General features: G+C 40.9%; 1 long non-coding RNA gene across 2 annotated transcripts in view; it reads right to left on the bottom strand.

Moving 5' to 3' along the window:
- Window positions 1-206: 206 nt before the first annotated feature.
- Window positions 207-15,084, bottom strand: part of LOC147917418 (uncharacterized) — a 33,710-nt gene continuing 18,832 nt past the window's right edge. The window contains exons 2-4 of one of the 2 annotated variants that reach the window (XR_015549671.1): window positions 4,034-4,075; window positions 3,886-3,917; window positions 207-893 (exon numbers count right to left, since the gene is read on the bottom strand). This is a non-coding gene — a long non-coding RNA (uncharacterized LOC147917418). The remainder of the gene's footprint in view (window positions 894-3,885; window positions 3,918-4,033; window positions 4,076-15,084) is intronic. The other variant, XR_015549670.1, reaches the window with a different exon arrangement.

Here is a 15,084-nt window from a genome sequence, read left to right as displayed (position 1 = left end):
AACCTACTGTTCAATAATAAAATGCTGAGCGAATGAATAAATGAACCTTCCAGCCCCTACAGAACCCAAGTTGCCTGTATACTTTCACATGCACAATAGAGATTGACAGATGCAAATAGTGTGAGAGCTTTATCTCGACTCTTTTTACAATATGTGGTAAAATAAAATTGAACGAGTACTATTTTAATCAATACTTAGAATGGCATTTATTAATATTTCTGTGGACGGTAGTATGAAAGTAGCAATTTTTACATCAGGGTTTCTCATGGGGAAAATCAGCTTTTCCAGAAGAAAAGTAGATTTTCCTAGCAGCTCAAAGTTCCTTTCACCAAATTCTGTTAAACCAAAACAGCCAGCCAAGAACTGTTTCATATTTTGTCACCCCAAAGAACGTGAGTTTTCTCTGCCCTGATGGTGTGACCTTTTCCACATTGCTTTCTGTTGTGTGTGCCGTAGGTGGCTGAGAAAAGAAAATCTCAGACGTCATTGCTTGAGTCAACAGGAAGAGACTCGCAAATTTTATGCTCCCAATTAATTTAGCCTTTTATTTTCTTTAATCCTGTCTCTTCCTTGGGAAACTTGTACCTCCATCACCATGAATTGTACTTTTTCCCCAACCTCTTCCCTATTATTCCTAAACATTCCACGTATAAATTTCTTCCCATCACCTTTGAAATTAATCCCTTTGCTGGTTAAGTTTAATTTTGTCTACTTCATGCTAGCCAACAAGCAAGTTGAGGAAGATATAGTCACTCTCAAGTCCACAGTTGCACAAAATGCATGCCACAAGCTAGTACAACACCATCTTCAAACCAAAGGAAGCTCCCAGGCCGGTAATTCAGCAAAGGTCCAGGCTGTCGCTCTTCCAACGCTTGATGTGTTCACCTGTGAAGCTGTAGGTTTGGTGTGTGGAAACACAAGCAAAAGTCATTCTCCTCATAATTCAGTTAAGAAAAAAAAGTTTAACCTCTATCATCTGCATATTTCAGATGAACATGGGTCAGCCTGAACAGTACAAGTAAAAATGTCAGGTTTAATGTCTTTATAACAGCTGATGTCCATCTTTAATACACAAATCAGTATACTTTGCCTGCATTGACACTTCCGGTTTCAACTTAAAGGTTTGTTTAACTGATTCATCTCTAAAAATCTATGGCTAATTTCATCCCTCAGGCAGTTTGTATATTCACAGTTTTGTTAACTTAGTAAAACAAACATTTATGTTTGTGCATACTCTAATTCCCAAGGCTAAGAGTTAATGTTAATATCTTTTTGATGTGCTAAGATCTCCTAATGAAGTGGTACCCAAATCAGTCTTTTGGTGTGCTGACTAGGGAGCAGTGTGAATTGACTTATGACATTATCTAGGGCAGACACCAGACAAAGCCTTTGATGGTGTCTGTTAAAAAGTAAAATTCAACTCAGTAAATTTTAAAGATCTCATTGGCTTTATCCAATGATTCATGAACTGGGCAGCATCCCATCTAGCAGATAGACGGGGCTCCAAGGAGCTGTACAAAACGAAAGACTGTTATAGTCTTTCCTATAGTCCTATAGAAGGGAGCAGGAACAGGAAGTTATACCAACAAAAGTCAGATTGGTTGTGGCAAGGTTACTTTCCCTTAGGGGATGGCAGGGGGTCAGTCAGGCAGATGACCTCACCGGTGCGGGCCAGGTGATTCCTGATTGATTGTTTTAAGATTCCATTTCTGGGAGAACCAAAACTGTAATTAAGTCTCAGTTTGGTGACGTGGAACTTAGCATTAGTGACTCTATTTGGGGCTGTTTTCTGTTTTTGTTTTTGTTTTTGTTTTTTTTGTGAGGAAGATCAGCCCTGTGCTAACATCTGCCAATCCTCCTCTTTCTTCGCTGAGGAAGACTGGCCCTGGGCTAACATCCATGCCCATCCTCCTCCACCTCACATGGGATGCCGCCACAGCATGGCTTGCCGAGTAGTGTGTCGGTGCGTGCCCAGGATCCGAACCAGCGAACCCCGAGCCGCAGCAGTGGCGCAAGAGCACTTAACCGCTTTTGCCACCAGCCGGCCCCCTGTTGTTTGTTTTTAACATGTCAAAACAGAAAAGATCATCCAATATGAAACGTCTTTTACTTCCTAAGCTAGATGCATAACAAGTTAGCTTTTAGTCTGCAAACATGGGTGAATACATGACACCGGTGCCTCTGTGGCAACCAACTAGACACTACAGTTCCAGTTTAGGATTATTACCTAAAGTCAGGATTTTTTCCAAGCTGTTTGGGGTTGTAAGTGAAACAAAATTAGTCTATGCTCTGAATTTAGGACAGAAAAAACAGATGTGCTAAAATATTAAGCACGAGGGACAGGATAGCATTAATCTTGTTTCTGGACTTATTTCCCCTTGGAAATTTTTTCACAAAGAAAGATTTACCCAGAGGGAGTTCAGTCCCTGTTGTGTTATTAAAAATTCAGGAGACTTATATAGAGAAAGGTCATGTAACAGAATCTTTGGTGGCAACATAGGCCAGGGGGTTTTGGGGTCTAAAACTCACGTTAAAGATTTGAAACACTTTGATTTATCATAAATTTAATATATGGTTTACCAAATTAGCAAAACATTTACTTTTAATAATGCTTGAAGCCAATATTGCAGCTACTGTAGTTATGAATAATTTAAATTTGAATTTACGTGTTTAATCATTTCTATCTAAAAAAAACTAGTGAAATGTAATATTAGGAGAACTGTTTCTCTGATTTCCATGTAAATTACCAGTGTTAGTAAATTTGCTTGTCACTTAGAGTATTTATTTAATTACTAAATATTTCTGTGATTTTGTATTAATCTTATAAGCTTTACTAGAGGAAAAACTTTGTAGGGATCTAATACCTAGTTCCTTTGACATATTGGAGTAGAGGTTACTTTTTAAAATTTAACAAAACCATGGATTATTTAAACAAAACTAAAGCCTCTCATCTAACTATTCTATTCAGATGCTTCTTTTCTTTACTTTTGTTAATAACATCATCTTAGAAGCAGAATACATTTTCCTTTGTGTTTTGCTCAGTGCATTTGACATGTTTTTCTTAGAAAAGAGTCCATTTAATTTAGTCGAGTTTCCTGTTCTCTAAAGGAAATGGATTGGGGTGGGGAGGAGGGAGGAAAATAAGAGAACTGTCCTTAGGATTGTGGAACTCGAGATGATGGAACAACAGGTGGTCAATTATCTTTATAAGCCTGTACCTGAGCATGAGGAGAAACACTGTGCCCCTGAAGGAGACAAGCCCAGAGGGTCTTCAGCAAGTCATGCCCTCTCAAGAGCTCTGAGCCAAGATGGAAAATCCTCACAGATGTCAAGGGGAGCCAAAGACCACACACAGACCAGACTTTATGACACACGGGCCGGCCCATGTCTGCACCTTGAGCCTTTCATTAAGTCAGCAGGCTGCACGTGCTCAGACCCCCACTCACCCCAGGAAAAAGCACAGATTTCTCAAAGTGTCAACATCAGACAAAAGAATCCCACTGTCTACAATCAGAAGATAAAATTGAAGCTGTATATGCTGAATTTCTTATTAGACCTACTGCCTGAATTCCCTCCAGACTGGCCATTTAACCTTCATTAGGATAACCTCCCTTTGATGTCTTTCAAAATCTTGGTGCATGGATCAGGACCTAAATTTTATGGATAATTACACAAATATACACACATCTCCTTAAAATGTGTACAAAAGTATTCTCTTGACCCAGGTAAGTTGAAAACCCTTGTGCTTAAACTGCCCTACAGTTCCCTGACAGTGCTTCAGCCAGTGTCCTGAAGGGCAGTGGAAAGCCACAGGGGCAAGAGTAATGCAGGAGCCACCTCTCGGGAGGGTAGAAGGCATCGTCAGTTTGTTCATTCAGTAAGCACCTTTGTTTCCTCACCCTCGTCCTGGCTCTGTGCTGTGTATGGGGAACATAAAGATAAACATGACCACAAGATCAAAATAATCACAAGTTAAATTCCTGTCTTGAGCAGCTCATGCTCTCTTAGAGCAGGCAGGCATGTAAACACTTACCAAGCGATGGAATGGGTAGATAAGAGACATGCGAACAGGATGCTGCAAAACAGAAGCATTACAAAATTGATCAAGAAGGAGTCAGAGGAGTTTCGCGAAGTAGGTGACAACTGAGCCAAATTTTGTCAGACACGTGGGAGCTTTCCAGGTGAACAAGAGTGGAAGGACGTTCAAAGCAATGAGACAGCACATTGCATCTGGAGAACTAGATGTGCTAGAACAAAGTGGCCAGAGATCAGGCTGAAAAGGTAAGCAGAGGTCAGATTGCAAAGAGCTTTGAATTTACTACTAAGGATAAGTTTGGGTTTGAGTCTGGGGAATCACATGACCAATTTGGGTGTGGAGCTAGAGTATAAAATCAGGAGTCTTTGATTTATGGGTTGAATTTAAAAGTGGAATACACTATTTACATAGAGCTTGTGAATCGGAAAAGAAACTGAGAAACTAACCCTTTTGAGCATTTAAGAAGCAGGGAGAGAAATGAGTCCACAGAGGACTTTTTAAATGAGCAGTCAGAAGGTAAGAGGAAAACCAGAAATGAGGAAGAACACACAAGAAGGAGTTCTGAAGAGGAAGTCCCTAACAGTGCATCAAAGAGGTGAGGTAAGATAGAGAACAGAGTTCAATGGATTCAGCAAGCAGAGGGTCACTGTTAGAACAAGAGAGAAGTGAGACTGCAGGAGGCGGGGGAACAAATGGGAGAGGAGGACATCCAGACAATCCAGCCTGCTCCACGAGGAAACACAGGCCAGAGGGGAACGGGGGGTCCCGAGTTTCTGTTTTTAAGATGAACGAAACTGAAGCATCGCATTACAGGGGAGGAAGAGGTTCCAAATATAGGAGACGTAAAAGAGACTGCTGCATGATTGGGGTGGCAAAGGCAACGAGTGCAGACAGGATCTACAGCATCATAGAGGAACTAATCTGAACTCTGAGAAAAAGGGGAGAAGAGAAATATGGGGGCAGATGGAGACTAATCTGAAAATCAGCAGTAGAAGTTAAGGATATTCACACCTCCTAGCTCCGGTGAGGAGAAAGTTCTAGAGTAGGAGGCGTGAGAAAAGTCATAAGAGTTGGGACAGCTTGGCATGGGAGTAGGAAAGGGAGCTGAACAAAGGTACCTGGAAGAATCGCCTGGTGACTATGTGGGTCTGCTTAGAATTGGAGACCCTGATTTTTTTATAATGACATCTATCCACAATGCTCTGGGTTTCCACGGAGGTTCAGTAGCCCAAGAATAAAACCAGAGAAGATTCGCTGTTGGATTGATCCAGGTACGACATTGCAGATGGGCAAGAGAGTTGAATGTGCTGGTCAGAGAAGTTTAGAAGATATCAGTGGAAGAGAGATGAACATTAATCCAGCAGAGGTATGTCACTTGAAAGGCAAATGGAATTGACAAGGAACAGAAAGTCTTCACAAATTCAAGATCCAAAGATGATGGAACTTAGAAAGTGAGAGAGCTGAAGGGACAAAAGGCAGGGGTCCAAAAGCAGATGAGATCCTAGTGGTGACCAGATCCAAGGTGGGACCATGAGAGTGAGTTCCGGAAGCAGAGTGAAGGTACAGACAATGGAATTGAGATAAAATCAGTCCAGGCTAGGATACTGACTGTAAGTTTCCCAGGACTTCATTTATTATGTGTCAGACACATAAACCTCATAACAACCCTATGAGGTAGGAATGCTTATCATCATCATCCTCATTTCACAGTTGAGGAAACTGAGACACAGGAATTTTAAGCAACTTGCCAAAGTCACACAGCTATTCTAGCGGGAGCTGGGATTCCAGCCTAGGCCGCCTGGCTCCAGAGGCCTTGCTCCCAACATCATCCTACACTGCTTCCCCTAGAGTGACAGCAGTAGCCTCCAGAGCCATGGGTAACAGGGCTCAAATCAGGGGATATTTTTCGTAGGAAGGGTGAAAGATGAATGGTCATCTAAAATGCTCAATGCTCTCCCTAATGTCAGCAGCATCAATCACTGAATTTATTGAGCTTCTGCGATATGTCAGTTTGTGCTATTTTAAAACAATTGATCTTAGCATAGCAGCTGTAGAGCCAGAATTTCATTTCTTCCATATTCCTTCCCTGAAGGAAGGAAACAAAAAACAAAAGGTTTTTTGTTATAAAAACAAAAGTAAAATGATAACCTGGTATTCAGCCTGCTGGGTAGTAGAATCTTAAGTTAATTGATTCTATAAAAATTCACTGCTTTGTAGCCAACTCTATCCATCTGAGAAATAACAGAACAATTCACAGTAGAATCAAATGGTGCTGCACACACAGGTATAACCTGCTGGTAATAGTTTACTTCACGGCCTACCTATGACAAAACTGAGGAGTTTAACCCAACACTAGTCAACCTGGTCAAACCAGAACTATTTATACTGCAAAATCTTAGAACATCGTAAGGAAAATATCCAAAGAGGTCAGATTCATTTTTTAAACCAAATTTTAAACACCTTCTAGAACAGTGTGGCTAAATGCAAGAGCTCCTCTTTGCTCAAATATTCAACTACATCATGTTGCTTCCATCCATCCCCAGTTATCCAACATTTACTGAGAATTATACCAAGAATTGTGGCTTGACTGGCAGTATTGCATAAATTTTCTAGTACCTGAGTTATTGGTGGAAATAGGATGTCAATATAATGTCATAACATGCTTTATTCAATATTTGGGCAATAAACTTCAGAATGAACTATGACACACCATAATTTTTCTGTGTTAGTAGAGGATGGAGTCACCTGCATTTACATTTTTAGCCTCCTTTAAACAAGTTACAATTTCATCAGTCTTCTCCCAAAAATCTTTATAAGAAATGTCTCTTCCCACCCTCCAGCAAGGAAAAACAAGGTCAAAATGCAGCAGTATTAGGCTAAGAAATCAGAGTTAAGAACTATAAACCTCTACAGTGTGAATTGTCCAGACTTGCTGATCAGCCACAGGTAGATGCAGATGCTGATGATGTGATAGAGATCTCTGGAAGGAAGAGAAGCCTAGGGAATAGAGACTTGAGTTTGAATTCCTGCTACCAGTAACTGGATGTTTGTCTTGCATATGTTACATAATTTCTCCAAGCCTATTTCCTCACCTGTAAAACAATAATCTTCCCACGATTTTTGTCGGAATTACATGTATTAAAGCATTTAGCGTAGTGCCTCATTTAGCATGGAGCTAAATAATGTTTCTCTTTCCCTCCTTTTAATGTGACATCTCAGCAGCTCCTGACCCGGCTGGCCTCTTCCTCCTTGATACAGCCCTAACCTGCCCCTTCTCCCAACTTCCTCACCCCGGGAAATGCTCCACCCTCTCCCAGTAGCTCAAGCCAGCAGCCTGAGCGTCAGCTGATTCTGTTCTTGCCCCACTATCTACACCCAGTCCGTTATCGAGCCCCGTCAACCCTCCATCAAGACCATCCTCATGTTCCCTTTTACTTCAAAGTCTGGGCTTCTTACTGTGATGTCCAAAAATATCAGTAGATTTCAAAGACTGCTAATAACATGTATTTTGAAGATTATTTTTAAATGAAGGGTTTGATCACAACCAGAGAAATGGTTAAAGGCAAAGACTGTTCCTTAGAACACTGGTTCTACAGAATGTCAGTGGTTTTAGAAAAGGAATACATGGCCAAATACATTTGGAAAATTCTAGATTAAACAAAATTAAGCAAGTTTTCACTATTGTTATTGTTGTTACTCTAGGACTTCTCCGAGCTTTTAACCAGGCTTTGTGAATCCATAAGAGGAGCATGAGCCAGGTGTCGTATATTCACTCCCTCTGCTCACCTGGTATAAAGGGTCAGTGCCACACTTCCCTGCTTATCTGGGTCGTTGTCAGTTTCCCCAAGGACTGCCATTCGCTTCACATCTGATTATCACCGGGCACTCCTGGACTCCTGTCCCTCTTCATAGAACATTCCTCTTTCATGGCATCAGCAGAGATGTGAATGTGAGGTTCACCACATGTCCTTCAGTGCCCTTTATTTCCCACAAGAGCACCAAACAAGGCTCCACAGAAATATCAGACTTTCCTGGAGTGACATCAGCAACAGCAACATGAGAAGTCCCTCAACAACAACAATTTGACTTAAATCCACAGACAAAACTGCCTCTGTGGGAGCTGTGGGATCCAGCACTACATGCCAAGGGACCCAGCAGGAATCTCGCCTACCAGCGCATCGGGTGACAGGCATACAGACCTCAGTCCTGGCTGTGGACCCTGCAGTGGCCCGTGAACTGCCGCCAGCCTCTCCTGGCTGCAGTCTAGGAGCCCCTGGAGAACACTGTCTTAGACAATCATCTACAGGCAAGAGAGCCTTTGAGGAAGTCCAGGTTTTCATCATAGAAGTTCTAGCGCATTGTTGGAACAAAAAAAGTACAAACCTGGATGCATTGGAGAGGGATTTGACACCAAAAGCAACCAAAGCAAAAATAAACACATGGAATTACATCAAACTAAAAAGCTTCTGCACAGCAAAAGAAACAATCAGCAAAACATAGAGGCAACATATGGAATGGGAGAAAATATATGCAAACCATCTATCTGATAAGAGGTTAATATCCAAAATATATAAGGAACTCATACAACTCAACAGCAAAAAAAATAAACAATCAGATTTAAAAATGGGCAGAAATTTAAAGAGACACTTTTCCAAAGAAGACATATAATGGCCAACAGGAACATAAAAAGATGCTCAACATCACTAATCAGCAGAGCAATGCAAATCAAAACCACAATGAGATATCACCTCACACCTGTTAGAATGGCTGTTATCAAAAGGACAAGAAACAACAACTGTTGGGGAGGCCGTGGATAAAAGGGAACCCTTGTGCACTGTTGGTGGGCATGTAAATTGGTGCAGCCACTATGGAAAACAGCATGTAGGTTCCTCAAAAAATTAAAAATAGAATTACCATATGATTCAGCAATCCCACTTCTGGATATATATCCAAAGGAAATGAAAACACTATCTTGAAGACATATCTGCACCCCCGTGTTCATTGCAGCATTAGTCACAACAGCCAAGACTTAGACGGAAACAACCTATGTGTCCATCAGTGGATGAATGGATAAAGAAGATATGGTATATAAATATAGTGGAATATTATTCAGCCATGAGAAAGAAGGAAATCCTTCTTGTTGTTGCCATTTGCAACCACATGGATGGACCTTGAGGACATTATGCTAAATGAAATAAGTCAGATAGAGGAAGACAAATACGAAATGTTTTCACTTATATGTGCAATCTAAAAAAGCTGAACTCATAGAAATAGAGAGTAGAATGGTGGTTGCCAGGAGCTGGGGAGTGGGGGAAATGGGGAGATGTTGGTCAAAGGGTACACACTTGCAGTTAGAAGATGAATAATTTCTTGGGGTCTAATGTACAGCATTGTGACTCGAGTTAACAATACTGTATTATATACTTGAAAGTTGTTGAGAGAGTAGATCTCAAATATTATCACCACACACAAAAAAAATTGTAATTATGTGAGAGGATAGAAGTGTTAACTAACCCCACTATGGTAATCATTTCTCAATATATAAGTGTATCAAATAAATAAATAAGAAACATCGGACTTGCCTGAGGGCTTGGAGAGGCAAGGAGCATTACATGATAGCAATGCAAAGTACTTAGAGTCAAAGATTAGACATTAGTAAAAGTCCTCCGGTCACCCCTCCACAAGGAACTTCTCATTGGCCACCACTGTCCATTGATGCCAGGGTCTTGACACATTGCCTAATCTCTCTCCTCCTTGCCCCCCACCTTCCCTCTCTTCTCTACTCTTCTTGGCTTTTCTCCCCTCTTAAACTGTACAGTCTTTATTTTTTAAGCATATAGGATTAACTATTTATTTGTTTCCTTTTCCCCTTCCAATCCATGCCAATCCACACCCAACTGCTTACCAAGCTATTTTTATAAACAAAGCACTTTTCTCTAACAGCAGAACTCAAGATTTGACTATCAGCTACAGAACTAAAAAAAAAATTCAGGATCTTATAGCCAGGAATTGAGTTCTTCTTTTGGAGGGAAATGTCTTTGTTCAGAAAACTTTGATTATGGAACTCCTTTGTTTTATTTCAGAAGATATTGCCTGATTTGTGTGTCATAGAACTCTTTTGAATTGTGAATTTTAAAAAGAAAAGACAGAAGCAAGCTGGCATTTCAAGGAGGTGAATGTGGGGAAGCACTTGTAAGGAAAAAGAAATCAGCTACTTACACCATCTTCATGTGCCCCCCGACCTCAGACAGCACCCTTACCCATCACTTGAGGGTACAAGAGGTGCCTCATCAATGGTTAGATCAGCAGTTTGATAGCTCAAGATTCCCCACAGAATCTCATCTTCCACCCCCGCCCCGACACACACACTTACCTTCCCAGCATTGTTCCCCACCAGGGCTCTCTGGGAGTCTGCTCAGTGGTGCCTTAAACTCCTGTGTTAGAGCAGGTTGTAGCCTGTGGTCCCAGAATCACTCAGCTTTGTGCTAACCACAGTGCACTGCGCTCAGTGCACTGTGCTCTGGACACGTTGCTGGGAACTTACTCAAGCCACCACCCACATGATTGCCCCACATGCTCCAGCCCAGTGGTGTTGTCGTCACCTGTGCTGTTACAGTCTCCAAATCGCCCACTCTGAGGCTGACTCCACAGGAGCCAGCACTACATCTGCTTCCTGCATTCCCTGCTCCCTCCCAGTGCTCAGGTCCCCCAAAGGTTCCAGCACACCTCTCTCTTCTTGATGTTGCCCACTCTTAGAGGAGTCCACAAGCAGAGCGGCTTCTCCAATGGGACTATGAGCCTTCTAGGATTTCAGACTCAAAACTGTCTCTTCCTCTGGAAGGCACATGTGCCACCAGGATGATTTATCCCACTGCCATTTCCTCAAGGATGCTGTGGATCAAGGATACATCCCATGGGCCATATCCAGCCTGCCCCCCGATTTTGTACATCAAGTTTTATTGAAATACAGTCGCACTGATTCATTTTCGTATTGTCTATGGTTGCTTTCCACTACAATGCCAGAATTGAATAGTTTGATACACAGCAATCTAATAGCCCACAAAGCCTAAAATATTTACTTTTTGGACTTTTACAGTAAAAGTTTGTTGACCCCTGCTATAGAAGAAAGAACAGAACAGTGTGAAACTTCAACGGAGCCAGCATAATTTGAGGGCCCCCTCTGTGCACACAGATCAGCAATCCTGCCTGCTAAAATAACAAGGTAGAATATTCAAAAGATAAAACACTATTCTAGCACATGCCTGGGACACTTTGATCATGAAACCTAAATAAAGAGACAGGACGAAAACCCACATGGGAATGATAAGCCCCCAAATGAGGATCAAGACTACCACTGGGTAAAGGAAGAAGAGCGTGCTGAGAGAGGAGGAGGGAGGATTTCAACCGTCTTTATAATGATGGTTTCTTAGGTTGAATGGTAAGTACAGGGAGGTTCATTTCTTTGCATATGCACATACATATCTTCCAGATCCACTCCCCTCTTTCTCCGCCTTCTCCAAGTCATCGGAGGCTGACCTATGTGGACTGCATCAAAGGGCTCCCTTACCTCCTGCCTCATGGCTGGGTCTGGCAAATAGGGAGCTCCAGCAGGACTCAGAGACAGAGAGTGACATCAGGGTGTTTATTCTCCCAGCTTCCTGCAAACTGAACGTGACCATTGACTGACAGCCATAGCTCCTAGCAGGAGATCTCCACACAGCCCTCTCTAGCTCCGTGACTGCTCTCTCCCTACCCTCTTGTGTTAGTTATCTATTGCTGCACAACAAGTAGCCCTCAAACTCAGCAGCTTAAAACAACAAACATTATCTCACAGATTCTGAGTGCCTCTGCCTCAAGGGTTCTTACAAGGCCATAATCCAGGTGTCAGCTAGGGCTGTGGATTCATCCAGAGACTCAGCTGAGGGAGGATTCACTTCAACTCCCTCATGTGGTGTCACAGGTTGCGGGGTTCAGGCATCTCTCAGCTTCTTGTCATGACGGCCTCTCCAGAGGCAGCTCAACCCACGGCAGCTGGCTTCCCTCAGAGCAAGTGAGTGCGACAGCAAGATGGAAGCCATAGTCCTTTTGTAACCTAATCTCAGAAGTGACATCCCGTTACTTTGAGTATCTTCCAACTTTGAGTATCTTCCATTCGTTAGAAGCAAGTGACAAGGTCCAGCCCACACTCAAGAGGAAGGGAATACACAAGGGCATGAACATCACACTTATGGGGAGGCAGGGATCGGTGGGGCCATCTTAGACACTATCACACCCCTCTGGGCCTAGGGGCAATAACCAGCTGTTACTAGCCCTGGGGTCACTGAAACAACCATCCAAGTTTCCCTAAACCTGGTAAATCATCCCATATTAAGTTCTCCTCAAATTCAATTTTCCAGGACACTGCCTTATACATTATACTTGAAATTATTTTATATGTTTTGTACATCTAAAATATTTCTTACTAAAAATACTTTTAAATATGTTATAAATATAAAGGCTGTGCCAGAATGTGATCTTGACCATAACATGTGAGTAAAATAGACATGTACTTGTTCACCAAGGCCTTGTCTACAAAACATTACTTAATTAAAATAATGAATTTGGAGATAAATAAAAAGAAAAATTAATGAATAAAATGAAGTAGCCTTCTTGAATATCATAATCCAAGAATGTCATTGCCCAAAAATATAAATGAATTCAAGATGCGTTTAGGTCAATAATTATGTTTAATCAGCTTTATTTCTGCAATCTCCCAATAGTTTGGATATATTCTCTAGTCTTTTGAAATGATATTAATGTGCCCTCCCACAGAAGTTCCTTAGTTACACTTTTAGAACACAGGATTAGGGGCCGGCCCCGTGGCATAGCGGTTAAGTGCGCGCGCTCTGCTGCTGGCGGCCTGGGTTTGGATCCCCGGCGCGCACCAATGCACTGCTTGTCAGGCCATGCTGTGGCGGCATCCCATATAAAGTGGAGGAAGATGGGCACAGATGTTAGCCCAGGGCAAGTCTTCCTCAGCAAAAAAAAGAGGAGGGTTGGCATGGATGTTAGCTCAGGGCTGATCTTCCTCACAAAAAATAAATAAATAAAATAAAATACAACCCATTTTTTTAAAAAAAAAAAAGCACGCAGGATTGGCTATGGGGTGAGGTGTGAACAATCTGCTGCTTGCTATGCTCTTATGGCTCCTTCATCTTGTAATAAACCAGTTTGGTAAAGCTTGTGCTTTACAAAAATCACTTTAAATAGTCATAAATTAGGAAGGTCAGGGTACTCTAAACGTTTAACATAATATTCCATTCATAATCCTAATGTCATGTGAAGTCGCTTCAAAAACGCCTTTAACATCCACAATAAAGTACAAGAAGAAAGCAGCTGCAAATTAAGCTTGGAAATGAGGGAATCAAAGACTCGTGTCCAGAAGGTTTGAGGGCCACAAGAATCATATCTGAACGACTCAGGGCTGAGACTTCGCTTCATTTCTCCAAACAGCTCAGTGTAAAACACGATAGTAAAAGTAGCCTGAGTGAGGCTCTGAACGAGCAGAAAAAGGAGGCACACAACCAAAAAGAGGAAGAGGGAACGAGGTTCAAATCAAACTTTTCAATTATAAGTAATTCTAATCCTTCTTTGGTCCTTACATGAGAAATGGAATTTGTTCTGATAGAACAGGGAACAATAAGAAAAGAGAAAATGGGGAACTAGAAAGAAAGATAAGCTGAAAGCAATAATGAAAATTAATCATAACATCTGGGAAAATTTAGACGACCTTTATGGGAGCAGAGACACAAATTCCACTGAGACTAATTACCGTATTTTCAACTTTGCCTTTACATGAAGTATGAATCTAGAGAGTGAAATAAATATTTACCTTTAATGAAATGACTTTTAGGTAATAACGCATTGCTGTCTCACAGACAGGTTGAAAAAATTTTTCCATTACTAAGATTTTTGCCAGTACTCGACATTTTCATCAATCACTGCCATACTTATTATTCTGAAGTTCAGTACTAATGCTAAAATAATTTACAGTTTTATTAAAATACTTGCTTTCCTAGAGAATTATTTTTATCCCAGTAGTATCTATCATGCTCTGAAAAAGAAATGGGAGGCAAGACTTTACATGTTAGCTCAATCCTTACAAAATCCAGGGTTCCCTCCCTTGCTCCTTCTCTCCTCCACCCAAGTATAATTCTCCAAGCCAGAGTGGAGCCAACTCATTTCTGGAATGTCTAACCATTAGATTAGAGATGCAGACACAATAACCAACGAATAAATCTAAAATCAATGGAAGTTTTTATCTTTAGTCATTGGACAAGTTATGAATTTCCTAATTTTCTGCCGAGCCTTGAGAAAAAAAATGGCCAATCATTTTGGAAAAATATTGATGTTTACAAAATATACCCTTTCAATATCTGTCCTGAGGATAAAAGTTTATTTTTAAATCAAGAAAAATTTTCAAAATGAGTATAATTTTATAACTTGGGGACTTTTAGATCTAATAATTGCTTACACATAAAAATTAATCTATGACATTAAATATCAAGTGTGTAATTCAATTAACTTGATTTGCCCATTGCAGTCATCTGAAAAAGTTTATTATTTCACATTTTACAGTGAAGAAATTCTTCTAAATCTTACGAGCAATGAACCCAAAATATAGTAAATGACACCAGCCATTTAAATAAAATTCCCTGAGGAAGCTCACATATTGGGAGCAATGTCTCAGCACTCTATGTTTATTAGCAGGTTACAGGTGAGTAAATACCATCAATACTAATAAACATGTAGATCATTATGTTGAGAGGCATTATGGTGATAAGATCAATGTCACAACTATATCACTTACTCCATCTGTATTAACTCATTTCATGGATGCCTCATTACTTCCTTTTCCCCAATTACTCACTGAGAGGGGACGTCATACACTTACGTTATGAAAAAAATAGGTCACAAATAAATGAAAGTCAAAGACTTGCAATGGGAACAAAAACTCTCCTGAGAATGTTAATGTTAACTTTCACTTAATAAAAAAAAGTGCAGTATAA

Source organism: Ceratotherium simum, chromosome 3 (genome assembly GCF_057802395.1).
Source record: "Ceratotherium simum simum isolate JZ-2026a chromosome 3, ASM5780239v1, whole genome shotgun sequence".
NCBI classification, from domain to species: Eukaryota; Metazoa; Chordata; class Mammalia; order Perissodactyla; family Rhinocerotidae; genus Ceratotherium; species Ceratotherium simum.
Note: the sequence above shows the minus strand (reverse complement) of the source record. Positions and strands in the feature narration are given on the sequence as shown.